The sequence below is a fragment of the Struthio camelus genome, chromosome 21 (assembly GCF_040807025.1).
Source record: "Struthio camelus isolate bStrCam1 chromosome 21, bStrCam1.hap1, whole genome shotgun sequence".
Lineage (NCBI taxonomy): Eukaryota > Metazoa > Chordata > Aves > Struthioniformes > Struthionidae > Struthio > Struthio camelus.
The window spans coordinates 11,078,867-11,094,228 of NC_090962.1; positions in this window are offsets into that span (position 1 = coordinate 11,078,867).

The following is a 15,362-nucleotide window of genomic DNA, read 5'->3' on the forward strand; positions in this document are numbered from 1 at the left end:
CTCTCGAGAGGGCGTTGGGGTATTCTTTTGTTTACTAGCACTGCATGCACGTAGACTGTCTGCCCCTGTCCTGCTTTGGAGCTGGCTCCATACCAGTCACTCTTAGGCCATGTTGGATGACTGCAGTCTGACGGAAATGTTTTGGAGCGGTTGTTTCTACCCCAGCTGAGAGGAAAGCAGTGCTGCCCCTGCAGACTGCACCAGAGCTTGTGCAGGCAAACGCCAGTGTTGCTGCTGGCTCTCACAGCCTCCTGCCAGTTCCAAGGGGGTGTAAGTCAGCTGTAAGGCGCCTTGCACCCGAGCTGGGAGCAAGAGTGTGTGCAAAGCCCCTCCCTGGCCAGATTTCCCTGGGCCTTCTGCTCCCTGCTGCCATGGCTGTGGCTGTAGTTAGACTTGGTTGATGGCTGTGTGCCACAGAGGCCTTGCGTTGGAGTGTGCAGGGGTTGTGAACGGGGTCAGCCAAAGCTGGCACATCTGACGGTCAGCTCCGTGGGGACGGGCTGGCGGTGGCCAGACTAACCCTGAGGGCTGCTGTGCAGTCTTCTTACGCATGCAGCGTGGGCCCAGCAGCCTCCCCGTGGCCATGGGAGCTGGCCACGTCTCCCCTTGTCCCCAGCTGTATTTCAGCTGCTCCCTACCCAACTGGCTTCCTCTTTTGCTGTTTCCTAGACGATCTTGAAATTGTCCCCCTGGACTATGCTCTGCTGTCATCCGCGACGGCCCTTCCCGAGAAGCTAGTGAAGGAGTGCGTGAATGACATTGTGGTGCTGTTCAGCTGGGGCGCGGGACTCGGAGAGGATTACGACCTTGTTTTCAAGGGCATCGGTCTTCTGATGAGCCGAAACAGGAGCCTCACAATGAGATATTCCAAGGAGTTTCTCCTTGCCGTGGATGGCCCTGGAATTGTATTGAAATGTCTCCTCTCTGTAAGTTGAGATTTGTCTCCCGGGCTCCCGAGAGTCCTTCCAAGCTCCTCTCAGAGGACTCTCAAGGTGATGTCTCTCGACCTGCTGCGGAGCACTTGGGAGAGACGTGACCTAGAGCAATGCAAGCTCCCTGTAGAGCTCCTTGCTCTTTGCCTTTGGTGCTCTCGGCAGCGTAGCAGAAGCTGGGAAGAGCTGTCTGCGGTGAAGCCCAAGCTCTTTGCAGCCTAGCGTCCTGTTCCCAAAGGCCTGGGGAAAGAGGCTAGTTTCCTGCACAGCTGCGCAGCTTCTCTCCATTGCAATGCAGGGCTCCTGTTTGTGAAAGACGTCCCTGGGGCAGAGTTTCCTTGAGGCAGCCTCTCTCAGCCTCAGAAAGCTTTATGGCCTTTGTGAGTAATGCGATCCCTTCCTTGGCCTCACCTCCCGTGTCTCTGTGCTTTTTGCAGAACCCAAGCACACAATATTGGGTGTTGTCAGGCAAAGACGCTGCTGCGTTTCCTGTGCGTCCTGGGGGGATCCGTGTGCTGCCAACGTGAGTATGTTTGCTTGTGTAGCCCGTGGCTGAGCAAGCGAGCAGCTTCTCAGCTCCTGCTTGGTGGTGCTGCATTGCCAGAGCTTGCCCGCTCGTGAGCTCGTTCAAGACTAGCTGGTCCAACGGAAGGGCTCCCAGCCAAATCCTTGCTTTCTCTTTCTTCTTTTGGCCTTGGAGAGGCTTCCCCTGGATTAACGTGGAAGAGTGCTGGGGTTTTACACTCGCAGCATAGACTGGACCGAGAGAGGAATGTCGGCATCCTTTCTCATCAAGCTTCACCTCCTCATTCCCTGTCTTTGGCAAGACATGGCCAAAAGCTGTGAAGTCAAGACTGTGTCTGCTTTTGGCTGTGTGTTGTCCTGGGCGTGGCCACAGCCTCTGTGCAGTGGTGGGTCCAAGACCTGACCTATGCAGGTCCCGTGTGGGGCATTGCCCTGTCTGTTGGGAGACTCCAGGGAAGGAAAGGTGTCCTAAAGGCCACCTTCTGGGAGCAAGGCGGAGAGGAAGAGGAGGGACTTCTTGGCCCAGTGGGAGGCTGTGTCTAGCAGGGCTCTGCAGAGCTCGGTCCTGGCACAGTGTCCTGCGCACTGCTGAGCAGCACATCCCCTGACGACCCAAGGGTACAGAGCGGCCTCTTTACAAGCACTACAGCGTGAATCTGGGAGGGTGTGCCAGCGAGCTGGAGGGCAAGATGTGAATTCACACATGGATGGATCTGGGCACACTGGAGCAAAGGAGAGTACTCTGCTCTCCGTGGGCTCTGTGGAGGCGAGAGGAGAGAGCGTCAGAAGTGGCAGCCAGGAGGACTTGTGTTAGCATACCCTTGCTCCCGGGAAGGCGAGCAAAGCACTGGGACCAGCCCCTGGCAACTGCTCGGCCCATCGAGGCAGGAGCTCTTGGCTGTGTCATGTGCTTGCCTGAAATGGGCCTCCACGGTGTTGAAGCGTCTGCATCTTCTGCTCTGGAACAGTAGAGACCGTGCAGGACTCTCATCGCTCTCTGAGCCTGCATGCTCCGCGCAAGTGGCAAAGGCAACGTGGAGTCCTTTCTTGCAGCTGGGGTCTTCTTGTTTCTAGGTTTGAGATTAAGCCAGGGCCTGGGGGAAAAGCCAAAGAGCCTGGCCCCGAGGGATCCAAGCAGAGAGAAGGTAAAGGACCGTGCAGCTCCCAAGGCAGGACCGAGCAGGTCTGCACACCCTCTTGCTGGAGAGCTCCCAAGCATGCTGTTCTGACGAGGTTTCTTGGTGCACACTTACAGGGAGTGCTCCGCAGCAGCCTGACCACCATCGAAAGAGGCGTTCTGCGGGCCAGGCCAAAGGGGCCAAGGAAGGAAAAGGGCAGCAGGGCAGCAGAAAGAAGCCTCTTGACAAGTGAGGCTCTTGGGGAAGTGGAGGAGGGCAACGGGAGGGTCCCGTCCTTGTGGGAGGCAGAGGTTTCCGTTGCACACGCTGTCTGCATTAGCTCTGAAGGGCTCTTAATGCCTCTCCCAAAGGCTGGTGTTTTCTGGCTGGACAGCAAGTGTACAGCAGGTCCTTGTGCGACTTTGTTGTCAGCTCCATGTTCTTGTTCATCTTCTTCCCAGGGAAGATTTTAGCCCCCTCTTATCCAGCATGAGAGGAAATCTGCAGTCGGCTACAGAGGACAAGCTGGGAGAAGACCTGGCTAGAGAGAGAAAGCAAGAAGGTAAAGTAGTGGAGGATTCCTGGCACAGGCTTGCAGGTTCCTCCTGCATCCTTACTGCCAGGGAATTAAAGGCAAAGTCACAAAGTGAAGCCTGGGACAGGAAACCATCCCTCCTGTGGCTCTGTTTGGTGCCAGCCGTTACCCTTCAGGGGCTCGTAATGGCAGCCTGGTGCTCCAAGTTGCAGCTGATCTGCTGAAGGACACTGCCCCGCTGCACTCCATTCCCTCGCCTGTAGTGCCAAGGGCTCTTTCCTTCCAGCACTGACAGAAAGTGCAGCGGGGAAACGGGACTCCGAGGGAATCGGGACTACTGCCACAGACAGTTCCCTACCAGGACGGAGCAGCCCTGCAAGTGCTTCTTGCCTGAGCTGCCTCAAAGAGGCTCTTGTGAAGAGCTGTCTCATGTCACACCTGCAGGGAGTCCTGCTGAGAAGCGCCTCCTTGCTCGAAGGAGGCTTTCGCCCGTGAAGCTACCTGGGCTCAGAATGGACACCAGCGTGGCTCAGCAAGGCCTGGGCATGCAGCGCCCCGAGAGGTGAGGCGTGTGGAGAATGGGGCTGGGGCAGCGATGCACTCTTGTCCTTGTGGCAGTGAGACATTTCCGTTGGACACATTGCTCTCAAAGGCCCTTCACGTGTGTCCCACGGGTGGGCACTGTCTTGCTGGAGGGAGAGTGGGCGGCAAGGTTTTTGAGACTCTCGTGTCATCTTCTTTTTTTTTTTGTGATGTTTTCGTTTCCAGATCTGAGCTTGCACGAGCACACTTGGCCACTGAGGGCTCCTTCAAGGCTCTCCAGCAACAACAGCTCATAGGAGGCATGCCGAAGGAGAGTGAGAAAGGAGGTAAAGTAATGGATGAGTCCTGAGACAGGCTTGCGGGTCACCTCTATGTCCTTACTGCCAGGGAATTAAAGGCACAGTCACAAAGTGAGGCCTGGGATAGGAAACGGCCCCTCCTGTGGCTCTGTTTGGTGGCAGCCGTTACCCTTCAGGGGCTTGTAATGGAAGGAGACCTCAGGGCAGCCTGGTGCTCCAAGCTGCAGCTGATCTGCTGAAGGACACTGCCCCACTGCACTCCATTCCCTCGCCTGTAGTGCCAAGGGCTCTTTCCTTCCAGCACTGACAGAAAGTGCAGCGGGGAAACGGGACTCCGAGGGAATCGGGACTACTGCCCCAGACAGTTTCCTACCAGGACGGAGCAGCCCTGCAAGTGCTTCTTGCCTGAGCTGCCTCAAAGAGGCTCTTGTGAAGAGCTGTCTCATGTCACACCTGCAGGGAGTCCTGCTGAGAAGCGCCTCCTTGCTCGAAGGAGGCTTTCGCCCGTGAAGTTACCTGGATTGCAAGAAGACACCAGTATTGGTCAGCAAGGCCTGGGCATGCAGCGCCCCGAGAGGTGAGGCGTGTGGAGAATGGGGCTGGGGCAGTGGTGTGCTCTTGTCCTTGTGGCAGTGAGAGATTTCCGTTGGACACATTGCTCTCAAAGGCCCTTCACGTGTGTCCCACGGGTGGGCACTGTCTTGCTGGAGGGCAAGTGGGCGGCAAGGCTTTTTGAGACGCTCGTGTCATCTTCTTTTTTTTTTTGTGATGTTTTCGTTTCCAGATCTGAGCTTGCACGAGCACACTTGGCCACTGAGGCCTCCTTCAAGGCTCTCCAGGAACAACAGCTCAAAGGAGGCATGTCAAAGGAGAGTGAGAAAGGAGGTACAGTAATGGATGAGTCCTGAGACAGGCTTGTAGGTTTCCCCTGGGTTCTTATTGCCAGGAAATTAAAGGCAAAGTTACTCTGTGATGCTTGGGATAGGAAAGTGCCCCTCCTGTGGCGCTGCTTGCTGCTTGGGAAAGCCAATGTGCTCTTTCCTTCCAGCACTGTCAGAAAGGATGTGAGTCTTGCGGGGAAACGGGACTCCAAGGGAATCAGAATTACTGCCACAGACTGTTTCCTACCAGGACAGAGCAGCCCTGCAAGTGCTTCTTGCCTGAGCTGCCACAAAGAGGCTCTTCTGAAGAGCTGTCTCGTGTCACACCTGCAGGGAGTCCTGCTGAGAAGCGCCTCCTTGCTCGAAGGAGGCTTTCGCCCGTGAAGTTACCTGGGCTCAGAATGGACGCCAGTGTGGCTCAGCAAGGCCTGGGCATGCAGCCCCCCGAGAGGTGAGGCGTGTGGAGAATGGGGCTGAGGCAGTGGTGTGCTCTGCTCCTTGTGGCAGTGAGATGTGCCAAAGCTCAGGGCATCTCTTGCTCTGGGGATGCTAATGCAACTTGTCAAACACACCCACATCTGCTGCAGAACCACCTGCTGCTGCAGAACCACCTTCTGCCCAGCTTGAGAGCACAGGGGGCAGAGCACACTCATGCTGTGCTGCTACAGACTCTGCCTGCTCTGTATTCTTAGGGTGCTACCAGCAACTCAGGGGAGAGCCTCGAAAAAAGATAAGAGCAAAACAGAACAGCAAGGCAGCCACAAAGCAGAAAGCCCTGTTTGCAAAGGGTATCGCACAACAGGGCAGGTACGTGATCTGGCCCCATGTCACCACTGTGTCCTAGGGCACTGTGGAAACGTGGCGCCCTGTGGATACAGCTTCCCCCAAGAGCCCTTGCTAGGTGTTGACCTGCACATTCCGTGGCTTCTTGTGGATCTTGCTGCAGAAGACACAAGTTACTCTTGAGTCCCTCCTCACACCACTGTCTCCGGGCTGCCCCTGGAAAGGGGAAAAGTTAGGCTTTCCCGGGAGAGAAAAGAGACAGGTGCTTTCTAGGGCCTTGGTCATAGCAGGAGGGCTTTTCAGGGCTGGCATTAGGCCCAGGCTATTGCTGTGAGCAAGGCTGAGGGCAAGGGGCAGGAAAACTGCCAGCGGCTGCGATTCCTGCTGCCTGCTTTGCCTGTCTCTGCCCTCCAGAAAGTCTGCCTCCTCTGCATGCAGCAGGAGGAATGATGCCTCCAGGCAGCATGGCGGGAAGAGCTGGAGAGGCAAGAAAGGGCCGAGTGGGCAGAGCAGCAGACCTGCCTCCCAGGCGTGGGGCAGGTGACTTGTCTTTGCAGCTCAGCTGCTCATTCCCATGATGGGAGACTTTGTCAGTGAAAACTACGGGACCCAAAGAGCAATCTGCTGTGCTGCGGGCACATGGTCCTGACGCCTGCCTCGAGCTCCAGGACACCCCCCGCGCAGGGTGCCTGCCCTTTGAGGTGGGACACGAGCTCTGCTCATTTTTAACCGATGCCTCAGGGCACACTGCCCACCCCCCGACATGAGAGGTAATGCCATCTTCCTGGGCTTCAGTGGCTGAAGGATGAAGCCTTTCTGGTTCCCGTGCTCGGGAAGAGCAGGCGAGGACTGAGTATGCTGAGAAAGGCTGCAGAGTGCCCGGGTGCCTTGCATGCTGTGCAGGGAGGGATACTTCCTTCAGTGGCACCTCAAGCTACTACACACGCTTTTCTCCCTTGTGCAACAGAGGAGACACCGAGCTCCACTGGAAGGCATGGGGAAAGGAGCCAAAGCGTAAACCGGCGCAGCTCTCCCTCCAGCAGTAAGTGTGCACAGCCCCAGCGTGGACAGGTGCAGCTTAACGCCGGGGATCCAGGAGCGGGTCAAAGATCCCGGCCCAGAGCCATGGGGCTGCATAGGACATCCTCTGATTTCTCCTGGCCAGGGAATGCCCCAAATTAGCCCTTGACTGCGAGTTCCCCTCCAGAGCCCCAAGCGACTGCTTTGGGCTTGGCCAGAGCTGAGGACTGTGGGTGCAGATGGGACTGTGGGGGTGCAGGGCTGGGCTGGGCACAAAGGGTCTCAGCAGGGCTGAGCGCGACCTTGTCCCTGCCGCTGCAGCCACAAGTCCCTGCCAGCAAGGCAGAGCCACCGTCGGCTAGAGGTGGCTAAAGCCTGGTGGCAGGAGCCAAAGAACAGGGGAGAGCAAAACCCCTGCAAGGCTCACAGCGAGGAGCAGCTGCTCTGCTGCTTATGTCTGAGCAGGTCTGGGGCTTTTCCTGCCTGCGTTGCCCTGCCTTCCCCGACCAGCAGCCCTGGGGACGCTGGGGCTGTCACTGGCACCACCACCGCTGAGACGGGGCATGTTTGAGCTTGGCCGTGAACCAGGCACCCTGACACCCAAGGGGACGTCCCTACACCTAACACTGAATACCTCTCCTTTGGCCTCCCTAGCACCAGCGAGAAGAGGCCCTTGCAGCCCCGGAGGGGAAATCAGTAGCAACTGCTGCTGTGTGAAGGGGAGACCAGCCTCTGCAGGGAATAAAAAGGCAGGTGCTGCTCTGAAGCCTGTGAGAGATGCCAGAGTGATTTTTAGGGACAGAAGGGAATAACGTGCACACACACCACACTGCGTGCCTCCCCACCACAGCGTGCATCTACAGGGCATGGCATGTATATATGGCCCACATGTGCACGTCATGTGCACATCAACAGCACATGCAGCACGGCATATGCATGTACACACCACAGAGTGTGTGCACAGACCCCACTGTGGGCACATGCACCCTGCAGGTCGCGTAGGGTGTGGGCAGGGAGGCATAGCCCTGTGCCCTGCCCTGCTTGTGCAGCACCTGAACTTGTGCGATGTCAAGGGCCCTCCGCCTGCACTGCCGGGGCCGGTCCCTCGGGACACCACAGGTTGCCTCTCACTTGCAACGGGGTCACCTGGGACTTCCACACCCTGCGGCTGCTGGGAGGGCTTTTGCCCTTGTGTCCAGACTGCTCTTATATGGGAGGGGGGCAGGAGGAAGGGTGGGATGTCTCCTAAGCTGGAAGAAGATCCATCTATTTCCCAGCCCTGCTAGACGACTTCTCTACAAGCTGCCCCAAGAGTGGAGGGGACTGACTGGCCAGCAGCTCTGCAGCAAAGGCCCTGGGGCTCCCGGTGGGCAGCCCGGGGAGGTGCGCACTCTGAGCCCACACCACAACCCTGCTGCCATGGGCCCAAGGGCAGCATGATGGGCTCTGCAGCCCAGTTACCTCTGGGTGACTTTCCTGGGCAACTTCTCCCTCCTGCAAAGACTCTGCAAGCAGGGTCCACACCCAAAGGACAAAGGAGTCGCCTCTTGGGCAAGCCATGCAATAGGTAGCTGTGAGTAGCACGCAGCTTAGCTCGGCCTCCATATGCTTGCGGAGAGGGTGAGGCAGCTGGGCGTGGGCGAGGGGTGCTTTACTGGTCAGTTGCCTGGGCAAGGCTTGGCCTCTCACCCTCCTTGGCACAGGCTGATCCTCCACACTGCTGACACCTGCTGCCTGGCCTCTCTCAACTCCATTTCCAGCCATTATTCACCTCCGTTTCTAGCTCTTTGCGCTCCGGCATCACTCCTGCACGTGCCCCGAGCTGCCCAGGCCAAGCAGCTGGGAACAGAGCTCTCGCTTCAGCTCTGCCTTCAGCCTGGCACAGCTGTAGAGCAGGCCTGCAGCACGCCCACTGCGCTGAACTCGGAACCATCCCAACAAGCAGAGCCACTTTCCATTAGAAATGACTGCAGGAAAAGCGGTGCGAGGACAAAACCGCCTGCAGTCGGCTCCAGCAGGCACTGCCCTCTGGCGAGGAAATGGGAGCAGCCGGAAAAACCCCCAGGCTGCCTGCAGTGCTCCCTCGGTGCTAATCAGAGCTACCTGCAAGGCAGAGTAAAGCCCACTCCTCCCCTCCGCCCAACAAAGGGTAGAGGGAAATCCACCTTGACTCACATCGCTGGCAGGTTAGGGAGGATAGCACAAGATTAGCGTAGACTAGCTGAGGTTGGAGGTACATCACCTGGTCCAACCCCCCCGGCTCAACTAGGGTCTCCTAGAGCAGGTTGCCCAGGACTGTGTCCAGACAGCAGGTCAGCCCCCTGCCTGTACTGCTCGAGGGGACTAATCCTGCCCAGCCGGAGCGCTTTGCACTTCCCTTTGTTGAACGTCATGAGGTTCTTCTTGGTGCATTTCTCCAGTCTGCCAAGGGGCCTCCGAATGGCAGCCCAGCCTCCCGGTATATCAGCAACGCCTCTCAGTTTTGTGTCACCTGCAAACTTGCTGAGGATGCCTTCAAGCCCATCATCCAGGTCATTAGTGACGATATTAGAGGGGAAAGAGAAGGCGAAGGGCAACAAAATGCGTCCAGCACCATGGGGCAGGGGGAACTCCCGCATTGATACGCCTACTGACTGCTAGCGGGAATTCACTGGTGGTTTTAAGTGCTGATACCTAAGGCAGGAGCGCAAAGAGCTGCTCTGATGTCTCACATTCGACACGACTACTGTTGTCTCAAAGAAGGGTTCTTTCACCCGGTGTGCAATGAGCCGAAAACACACAGAGTCGCGATATTTGTTTAATTCATTTCCGCGCAGAGGTGGGTGCTAGGTGGTAATTCCACAAAGCTAGCACACCTGATTGCTACACAGCTTACACTTTACAACAGTTTAAGCAACAGTTAGCAGCATAGTTTACAACTACATGAAGTCATCCTTACTCTTATTGCTTCTGTTAGGTCTCATCTTCATTTGAAGTCACAGCATCCTCTTTTTCTCCTGCGCATGCTCTATGGGGAAGGGGCTTTGATCAGCAGGGGGCTTCCCTGCTTGTGGGTGGGTTTTTTATTATGCCAATTAGGATAGTTCACCCGCAGTTCAAGTAGGTCTCTCCTGTTTAATCAACTGTTTTTGTTCTCTTCAGGTTTATTTGGGAGCTTCCTGATCTGCTTGCCTTATAGTGTTGTCTTGCTCCATCCTTCAAGGCCTTGTTCATTGTTAACTGGACATGTGAAAGACTGACTAATACCCTAGGCTCCTTTTTTCCCATACCTCCAACAGTTCCCCCCTTTGAGACTTAGAGTAATAATTCATTATTTCCAATCAGTCTCGTGTAGTGTCTTTTGGTTTTTTCCCCTTGGCGTATATCTTGTTGGAATTCTTCTCTATTTCTTATAGGAAGACTTTTAGGGTGGGTTGTGGTTATCCTTACAGGTGAGGATTGTGACGTTGCAGCTCGGATGATTATACCCTTGATACATCTAAAGATTACGCAAATTACTCTAATCAACATTACAAGTATAACCAGGGTTTGGAGCAAATTCGGCAGCCATCTTGTTAAAGGGATTCCCATCCCGTGAAGGATGCTATTTAACCACTCACTTTCCATACTGCTCCTCAGATCACAGCGAGTGTTTGCCACTCGTTCTACTTGATCCAATTGTTTACCTAGATTTTCAGTGATGTTAGGGATATGGACACAGCAACTGTCATTTCTTAAGTCGGAATAGCCGCATACTCCATGTTCATGTAATACAAGCAAATCTCGGACCAAATGACTTTGCAAAGTCATTTTGGAGGGGGCCTGCAAGCGAGAATTTAGGTCCCCCATCCCAATTCCTGTCCATTTTAAAATCGATGTCCCTTCTTTGTTATGCCAGGTTATGGTACTATTGGGTACATTCTTCCACATATGTTCCCACATTGATGTTAAGTTACTTGCGAGTGTTCCCCAAGGTATTGGTGACTCAGCAGACTTTGGAGTTGGCAAACAAATAGTGATCGGAGTTACATCATGGATTTTTCCAAAAGACTGTATAAATTGTAAGATCAGATTTGCATTACTAACAGGTAAACATAGTAAAATTAAGAGTGTTCTTATCCATAGTCCTCTAGACATCGTAGCTTAGTTTGAAAAGATCCGTATTCTATAAGTAAATCTTATGACTACAGGCAGCAATATTGCCAACCTACAACTAGACAATAACCGCTCTCACGAGCACTTTAACTCAGTGTATGCACATTTTGGAGTTCTAAGTGCAATTCATTAACCAGTATAATTCTTAGAGAGCTTTAATTTTAGTGCTCCCGTCTGCGTAGATGTCCACTGCCCTTCTGGAGGAGCTTTTTTCACTCTCGTGTAGTGGATCCGGGAGCCTATCCCTTCCACCTTCACTGCAGTGTATGTAGTTAGGAGCACAAGATAAGGCCCTTTCCACTTTTCTTTTAACGGTTCATCCTTCCAGGTCCGGATATAAACCAGATCTCCAGGCTTGAAATTATGTACTGGAGAGTCTAAAGGAAGTGGAGCTCGCTGGTTGAGATACCTGTGTAAAGAGGATAATACCCGCGAAAAAGATAACAAATAATCTTTCAGGATTTTCTCACCCTTGATATGCATTTGATCGCTCCGATTTCCCATTTCATGAATAGGATATGGTTTTCCGTACAATATTTCAAATGGACTTACCCCTTCCCTTGCCCGTGGAGTAATTCTAATCCTCATTAAAGCAAGCGGTAGAATGTCTACCCATTTACGTTGAGTTTCTTGACACAATTTAGAAATTTCTCTTTTAAGGGTTTGATTCCTTCTTTCCACCTTTCCACTAGACTGTGGTCTCCAAGGGGTATGCAAGTCCCACTGTATTGGGAGGAACTTAGGCACTCCCTGAACTAGTTCTGAAACAAAGTGAGGCCCTTTGTCTGAGGAGATACCCTCAGGAACGCCAGATCTGAGGGTTATTTCCTTTAACAGGATCTTAATTACTTCCCTAGCCCTATTGTTGCGACAGAGGAAAGCCTCAGGCCATCCAGAAAACCTATCTACTAACACAAGTAAATGTTTATGCTGTCCACATTTTGGCAATTCAGAGAAATCTATTTGCCAGTATTCGCCAGGGGTTAGCCCCTCTCTTACTTCACCCATCGGTGGTTTCTTCTGAACTTTAGGGTTGTTTGCACAGCAAGTTTGGCGTTTTGTTACCGTTATATCTGCACTTGTTTGCATTTTCGGCCCTATGGCGTATCTCTTGATACTGCTCCCCATAGCATCTGATCCCATATGTGTGTCCTCATGGAACCTTTTAAGAAGACCCTCCATCATCCTAGATGTGATTAACACTTGTTGGTTTGGAGTTACCCACCGTCCTTCTTCACTTTTGGTACACTTCAGTCTTTCTGAATACTGTGGAGGTTTTAAGTCCAGTGTCCTGCTAGGTATGAGGGCACCTATCACTGATTTACGCACAGCTGCTCTTTTGGCAGCTTGGTCAGCCAACCTGTTTGCTCAAATTATTTCTTCTTGTCCTTTTTGATGAGCTCTACAGTGAATTATTGCTGCTTCCTTTGGTTCTAGTATGGTCTGTAGTCCTTTTACAATCTCTTGTCCATATTTTATACCGTTCCCCTGGGAGTTCAACAGCCCACGTTCCTTCCAGATAGCTCCGTGAGCATGTACGACTCCAAAGGCATATTTAGAGTCAGTATAAATAGGAACCCTTTGGCCCTTTCCAAGTTCAAGGGCTCGAGTAAGAGCAACGCTTTCTGCTTTTTGTGCCGATGTGTTTCGGGGCAAGGCTTTAGCTTCTATTTCTTCCCAGAGGGTCACCACTGCATATCCGGCTTTCCTTTCCCCATTTTGCCTAAAACTGCTACCATCTGTAAATAGTTCCAAATCTGCATTTTTCAATGGCTCGTCTTTCAGATCCGGCCTGCTGGCGTATACCTGTTCAATAGTTACTAAACAATCATGCTGTAGAGGTTCTTGTTCTGCCATTGGTCACAAAGTGGCAGGGTTAAGAGTTGATACCACACTTAGGGTAACAGCTTCTTGGTCTGTCAGTGTGGCTTGGTACCTGGCTAGTCGATTTGGAGAAATCCAGGGGTGTCCCTTTTGATTTCAAATAGCCACCACTGCGTGTGGGACTAATACTGCTATTGGTTGTCCCAAGGCAAGCTTCCGAGCCTCTTGAATTCATAGAGCAGTTGCAGCTACAGCTCAGAGACAGGCCGGCCATCCTTTGCTTACTTCATCCAATTGTTTTGAAAAATAAGCTACTGGCCTTTTCCAGCTTCCAAACAGCTGAGTCACTACCCCCGAAGCCACTTGTGGTTTCTCATGTACATACAGCTGGAAAGGTTTTGCTAAATCAGGGAGGCCTAAGGCTGCGGCCTCCATCAATTTTCTTTTAATTTCATCAAAGCTTTTTCGACATTCTGGAGTCCATTCCAGCAGCTCTCCCGGGCCCTTGGTGGCTGCATATACGAGTTTAGCTGTGAGCCCAAAATTGGGAATCCATATCCGGCAGAATCCAGCCATTCCCAGAATCCCTCTTAGCTGCTTTTTGTTTCTTGGTACTGCTATTCGGCATATAGCTTCCTTTCTTTCACCACCACCCCCCACCCCCAGTGCCTGTTGTCCTTTTGATATATCAAACCCAAGATACGGGACTTTCTCTCTTGCAATTTGGACCTTCCTTTTCGAGACCCGCTATCCAGCCAGTCCTGGAAAGTTTAACAGGCCTATTGTTGCTTCCATACAAGCTTGTTCAGTATCAGCTCCACTTAAGATGTCATCCACATACTGCAAAAGGCTAACACCATCTTTACCATTTTGCCACTGTTGTAATTCTTTGGCCAATGCCTCACCAAACAAAGGAGGACTGTTTTTAAATGCCTGAGGAAGAACAGTCCAGCACAACTGTCCTTTCCTTCCAGTGGCCGGATTCTCCCATTCCGAGGCAAAAAGAGTTTGACTTTGCTCATCTACTGGAATGCAGAAGGCGGCATCTTTTACGTCTAATACTGTGAAATAGGCATTACTCTCAGGTGCAGATGCTAATAGGGTGTAAGGGTTAGACACCGTGGGATGTCTATCTTTAGTCATTTGATTGTTAGCCCTCAAATCTTGCACTAATCGGCATTCCTGGGAGTGGGGCTTTTCTACTGGCAAAACCGGTCTATTATTTTCAGATTGACATTCTCTAAGTAATCCACATTGTATGAAGATCTTTATCAGGGGTTCAAGGCCTTTGCGAGCTTCCAGCCTAATGGGGTACTGAGGTACCCTTACCGGTTTTGCCCCATCTTTCAGTTCTATTTTAATCGGACTTAACGTTTTTTGCTCTTCCTGGTTTCTTAGAAGCGCACACCAGTGGAATTACCGCATCCAGTACGATGTTGGGGATATTTTCCTCAGGTTCTTCCTCAGTCCTGTCTGTCAGCAAGTAGATCTGGGCCTTCCAGGCAGCTTCAGGTGGGATGTGGAGAGCTGCACAGCATTCTCAGAGAAAGTTACCTGTGCATTTAATTTGCCTAGTCAGTCTCGTCCCAACAGAGGTAGGGGGCATTCTGGCATATATAGAAACTCATGAATTAATTTGGTGTCCCCAATTGTACATTCCATTGGCTGTAAGAATGGCCTTAATGTTCTTTTTCCAGTTGCCCCAACAAGAGGTATAGTTACTTTACTTAGGGCTCCTTTACAACTATTCACTACGGCATGAGTGGCCCCACTGACAATTAGAAAATCTATAGTTTCATTCCCCAGCTTAGCTGGAACCAGGGGATCAGCTGGGGAAACGTCACTATTTTCCCCGGTCCCCTTCTGTCTGAATCTTCTAACATAATGAGGTTAGGCTCTCCCACCTGATCCTGCCTTCTTACCCTCCTTCGATTTGGGCGTTCATTCTTCCAGTGTCCTCCCTGTCTACAGATCGCACAGTGATTTGGCCCCAATGGGATTCGACTTGGTGAATCTCTTCCCCTTGTCGTTCCACCTCGTCCCCCTCCACCTCTGCCTCTCCTGCTGGCTCTCCCTCTAATATTATTCCCACGTATTGCTGCTGCTAACAGAGATGCTTGCAACTTTATTCTATTCTGCTTCTCTTTTCTTTCCCTCTCATCCCTATTGTTATACACTCTATATGCTATTTCTATCAGTTGAGAAACTGACATCCCTGCTGCTCCATCAACTTTTTGCTACTTTCTCCTTATAGCCTGGGCTGACTGTCCAATAAACAACATATTGAACATTCTCCGCTTTGCCTCATCATCTGCATTCAAACCAGTCCATTTTCTAGCTACTTCACATAACCTTCCATAAAAGGCTGATGGATTTTCCGCTGAGCCCTGCCTCACTTCACACAGTTTAGACCCATTCTTTGGCTTAGGCACTCCATATCGAACCCCATATAGTATCAATTGCTGATATTGCTTCCACTGAGCTCTTTCTCCCCCCACATTAGGATCCCACTCCGGGTCCCTTGTTGTAGGCAGAAAAGTCTCAGAGTCGCCCTGCCTACCGTTCCTTCTCTCCCCTTCTTCTCTGGCTTTTTCAGCAACCATTCTCTTTTCCTCTAGCGTGAAAAATGTATTTAACAAAGCTTGTACATCTCCCCAGTTGGGATTATGTGTTAGCATTACAGTTTCTAACGACTGGGGCATCTTGTCAGGGCTTTCTCTGTATGAGCCAACCGATTGCTTCCAATTCAACAGGTCAGAGGTAGTAAA